Genomic DNA, 6,012 nt, shown 5'->3' with positions numbered 1-6,012 from the left:
GAACATGCTGGACTGAGTTGATATAGAAAAAATATGTGCTGATCTGTGTAAGATGACATGACAAATATGTAGACCCATGTCTACAACAATATACTGTATGCCGTATGTAAGGCATAGTAAAGACTGAAGAAAAACAATACAAATGTCTTGTGGTTTTGCTCGAACTGTGACTTGGAGAGGATTTTTAGGTCTGAATGACAAAGTAAATTTAAATAAATTATATATGATTCTTTTCAGCTTATCAAACCATTGGAAACAAATGTTACAAGGCAGTATTTGCACTATTAAGTTGCGGTTTTGCTCAATACCTGTGATTTTCTATAATTTTGGCAGAAAAAGAGTATGTTCACCACCAGCATTTTAATGTAGGCTGGAACAAAACAGATTTAACCCTCTGTACGCTGCTGAAAAAGGCAGCAATTCAAATGAGAAAGAATTGGGGAATGGATTTTTAGCAATTCAAATGAGAAAGAATTGGGGAATGGATTTTTAGCAATAATTAATAACCCGTTAATTGCAGACCTGCTGTGAGCTATGAGATTGCTAATGGAATTGTTTAACTGTGGAATTCCTGGTAAAAAAACTGCATGATCCTGCAAAAAAATTCATAGAATTGAAACAAGAAACAGAGTGCAAAAGTTGGGTTGTGGTCTGATATTGCTAATTGATGGTTTATGCTTTGATGAAGCCATCTGTTTGTATTATTTCAACTTATTTTTAAAATAATCATGTTTAACAACAGAATTTGTGGTAATAAACTACATTACCTGTCATGCTGTACAGAAAATCCCACCAATCAGAGAGTAAATCATGCCAAAAGAGCTTGCAGGGAATGCCCACTCCCATGAACGAGTAACCGTGTGATGTTGCTTTAAATCAGCATGACTCCGAAAACGTTGAAGCAAATTTTCAAATAAGCACTCTCTTAATAAACAAACTGCATATTTGGAGTTTAAACAACTACATTCTTGCCTAAAAACTCTTAAAACTACATTGCATGACACAACAAGATTAGTATTTCGAAAATTATAGTGTGTTTGGTCATCCGCCATGACACTCGCTGTGAGAAATGCTGCAAGCGGAGGGATAAAAACGGTGAAATGGTTCCTGTGGCAATATTGGGGAATATCTTATGGTTGGAAAGACCTCTGACTTTCCACCTTCATACACTTGAAACATATTGTTTCTATAAAATGTAATTAAATACTTTTATATTTTACTATTAGTTTTTATTTCATTTTGTCATTCGCAGTGCTTCGTGGGATTGTAGTTCTTTCCTTCACTAAATAAATAAATAACCATTGTGAACACAAAGCAAATCTCAAGGGGAAAAGAAATGGCTGTGACTGAAGCATGTGAGCCAGCAGCACACAAAATCACCTTATAAATTAAATTAATACTTTTATTCAGCATAGATGCAGTAAATTGATCAAAAGTGACAGTAAAGATTTTCATTTTTTTTTCCAAAGAAATATCTATTTCAAATAAATGCTGTTCTTTTCAACTTTTATTAATCAAAGGATCCTGAAAAATGTACAATTGAAAATATATTAAAATAGAAAACAGCTTTTTAAAATTGCAGTAATGTTTTAGAATCATACTATTTTAACTGGATTTTTTGATCAAATAAATGCAGCCTGGTGACAAAAGAGACTTTAGTTACTTTAGTTACAGAGTTTGTTTATACTTTAGTTTAGTTACAGAGTAACTCTGCTTAAATAAAAACTCAGTGTGAAGTGGATCCACTGAGGACTTGTTTGCACCAAGGTATCGCATCATAAAAACTGTACAGTGTAACTGAGGTGTTTGAAACGTGATCCCATAGCAGCACAAGGTTCACTGCCCACCGATAACGTGTGCCAAAGCTGACTACATGTTCCAAGGCTCTGTTTAGTCCTGAACAGAATGTTTTGTGTAGCTTTATTGATTCCAGGCATAGCTAAATTTGAGCTGTTCATTTGTGCAGAAATGAAGAGTAGTGCAGTGAACATGCGCTGAACTTCATGGCATCTCTGCATTAAAGGGGTCCTATTATGCTCTTTTACAAAGTCTTGATTTTGTTTTGGGGGTATACTAGAACATGCTCTCATGCTTGGTGGTTCGAAAAACGCATAAAGCTCTGAAAACAAACGCTGTAGTCCAAACGAGCCGTTCGTTGTAGTTCTTGAAAAGGGATTATTTAAAAACGAAATGTCTCCATTTGGAGTTGACTTTGAGATTTGTAACTTTCTAGATCTTTTTTATGCCCAAACATACACACTACACACTGACTAAAATTAAAAAAGTGAAAAAGCATAATAGGACCCCTTTAATAAATCTAACTGTTTCGTGTTGATAAATATTCTGAGTTCACGTTCAGTATGTAAATGATTTTCCATTGCTTAATGGAAAATTAATTTACAGCAGGAATCCTGGTTTATGAACCAAATCAAATTCATATTATGATCAAAGTCATTCCCTGTCACAAGATTTATTGGTTGGACAGTGGTTTCTGTATAGCTAAATTGACTTATTCAGTCAAGAAATATATGAAGTTTGTTACTGAAGAACAAAGAAAGATCTGGGTTCCTGTGTGGGGTGGCTAAGCCATGCTTATGTAACACAGTGCATGTGTAACCAATCAAAAAATGAACTTCCTTTCCATATAGTTGGGCTCTGGAGCATGTGTTAAATTAAGCCCTTGTTTCACCCTCTTTTTTTTGTTTAAGTCAGAAGCTATTAATGATCAAGTACACCATGAATTGCTTACGATAACTGTGCCTTTGCTTTCAAATGCAGCTTTTTGCTTGAAATTGCACATGGTACTTCAAACAAAACTCCTATGATGCATTTGCATAAGTGATTAATCCCGGCCCAGCTGCTGTCTGATGCCTCCACATGCTTTGGAAGATGAAACTTGTTCCTCATTCTGCACCAGGTCCCAATTGGGATCTGGCAAATGATTCCTGAAGTCACCATGGGAGAACTGGAACAACTTGACCTATACTGTATGGAGTCTGTGACCCTCCGTAGAACATATGGATTGTTTCCTGCCTAATTTAGGCATTGTGGGCCGGTGCAGTCATTACCCTTGTCAGTCACACTCCAGCATACTGCTCAGCCCAGCAGGTCTTTTGAACCATAGACTGCTGGGGATGTAAATCAAAAGCTTGCTGGCCTTGACCTGCTAACTCCCTGGTTGAAATGCATTCTGACTGCTAAAAGCTGGAGTACATGGGTCAGTCTAGGAATTCCATTGTGCACAGAATGACTGTGATAAACGTTTGTGGGCCTCCTCAAAGCCAAATACCCCACCTTCCCAAACTTACCTCCCCGCTGGTTGCCTGACCCCAAAAAGTTGCTCTTCAGCAGAGGTCAGTTTGACATACGTGTCTCATTTTTAGTATTGGTTAATCTATTAGATATCAGATGAGGAAAAGTGACACTGGGCCAGTACCATTTCAAAGGGTGTATGTATGCTTGAATTATTAATATTACTAATGTGTACTTTTATGTTCTAATATGTACCTTTAAGATACTATTATATACCATTTAGGGGTACAAAGATATACTTTTTTATCTTTTGTACCTTTTTTTGAGAGAGAGTAGTTGTAAGTGTACTACTGAATATACTGACATTTCTGATAAAATATATTTAATAATTAATAATAATAATTTAATAATTAATAATAATAATTAACAAAAAAAAATTACAATTACAATTAATTATTAAAATATACTTCAATGCCATTTCTATTTAAGCTTGTATGTCATGTATTTAAATATTTTTAAATGATCCATTTGTAATTATGAAGTTGCAATTTAGTGCATGAAAATATAACTATAACACAATTAACTATATTAACTTAAATATAATGAATGACAGACTATATTTAATAATTATAATTACAATTATAATTAAGTGCATTACATGTGCTTAAGTATTGTCAACATGTCGAAATGAGTGTACTTCATTAAAGCATGACAAAAGATTATTAAAACATAATGATTTAAAATATAATTTAAAGCTAATTTGACATTATTACAAAGTGCACTTTTAAAAAGTGTACTCAAGTGTGTTAAGAAATATAGACATGAAAGTGGACTCTTTATAAATACGCTTAGGTGGCCTTTTATTTTATTAATATTATACTAGCTGCAAGTACAGTTTTTCAAAAATATACTCTTACGATTTGAAGTGTACCACAAGTGCACATTTGGTTTAAGTCCTTATTTCCCCATATGCAACAGTAAAAAGTTACTATACTAATATATTTATATAATACAAAGGATTCATAAGTTTTTAACATTACTAAAGCTGTACACGCATAAATATATGCTGTCGCATATCCAAATGAACAAATTTCAGCACATATCCAAATGTGGATACCCACATTTATAATTTTGGGAGCTCTGCTGCCAACCTGTATCAAAATCTCCTTTGAAAACAGTAAAATTTAGTTTTTTGGCACTAGGCAGAGAAACACGCTAAACCTCTCCTTTACTACAATAAACAGTCATATTGCAAAGCTGTCAAGACATTCTGACCACAATATAATTCATTTCATTCCAACATGCAGTCAGAAGTTAAAATCTGTCAAACTAGCTGTTGCCAAAGTGAAGATTGGTTTAATAAAATCATAAATCAAGGTTCCTGTGAAGACCCTAGTTTTCAAAAAAAGCCTATTGCAGAGAATAGGGATAAAACCTCTACAGGGGAGACAAGTATGAACCGGATAAGTAAATCAGAGCTGCCAACCAGGACTACTCTGAGACAGCTGAAAATGTTGAATCTTCCTCTATCACTGAACCTGTTGTCACCTCATCCATAACTGTGATGAGCCAGACTTCAGTGTGTTATCTGATCAGCAGGATGATTCTTTGGCTGTGGTCTATCAAGATCATCAGTGACTAACTACAACCCTCACTCTGATCTTTTAGATCTCAACCGTAAAGAAACATTTCTGAGTCATTAAAACAACCAGGCCAGACCAAGTTTCTTGCAACTGGGAAGTGTCTGTCATCAACAACCTCCATATTTTAATGCATCCATGTACTGAACAGACCACATAGTCTTATGTAGAGTTAAATTATTGATTCTACAGAACAGTCAACAGTTTTCTAGGTTTTCTTGCTTGGTTATGAACTTTCTTTGTTTTTTTACGCAATGTGCAAGAACCAATGTGATTTCACAAGAGTTGATCACATCAGTGCTACAATTTATAATGTCTTGCACTATCTATAGATTGCACATTTTAGAATGAAATTTTTATAGTTAAGCAGATAGTTTTATAGTTTTAATTTTATAGCAGAGAAATCAAGATATCAAATATATGATTAAATCTGTTTTTCCTTTTTCAGTCTTTAATATGGACTGTCAATCCATAAATGCTATACTTTACAAGGAATTTAAAAGTTGTCTTAGATAACAATGAAAACTACAACCACTTAGTTTGTCTGAAAACAGACTAAAAGTTTCTAGTTGTCTTCTAGTTGTCAAATTCAAAGTTTCCAAGTTTAACCAACACTTTTTACTGTGCACAAGCATGTCTGAGAAAAAATAATCTGAATGCCTTTTTTGTGCATAAAAATAAGGCATTCCTCTTGCCATCTTCCCAAGGTCCAAAGAGTGATTTGGAGCACATCTGAAAATCATAGAGTTGGTGTTCCACATGTTTTTGATAAGGCCTGATGCAAACAACAGAATGTGAGAGAAGCTGAGGCCTATTGTACAAAAATATATTAAAAAGTCATAAAGGATATGCACAGAGATTTAATGTATTCAGTCACAAAAAAAAAATACTTCAGCTTTTAACTTCGTGATAATCATACATGTATATTATGTACACAATTAATCTAAAAAAAAAAAGTCTGTTTAGTTTGTAAATCTATTGTAGGATGACACACAAACCAAAAGATATGCAATTTAGAGCATTATTATTAGGCTATTATTATTATTTATAGCTGTATGTTTTATTTTTTTTGAAGTATCATATATTCATTATTTTCATTTAACTTTTGGCCACTCACACA

The sequence above is a fragment of the Sinocyclocheilus anshuiensis genome, unplaced genomic scaffold (genome assembly GCF_001515605.1).
Source record: "Sinocyclocheilus anshuiensis isolate Anshui unplaced genomic scaffold, SAMN03320099.WGS_v1.1 scaffold517, whole genome shotgun sequence".
NCBI classification, from domain to species: domain Eukaryota; kingdom Metazoa; phylum Chordata; class Actinopteri; order Cypriniformes; family Cyprinidae; genus Sinocyclocheilus; species Sinocyclocheilus anshuiensis.
This window is presented reverse-complemented; position numbering follows the sequence as displayed.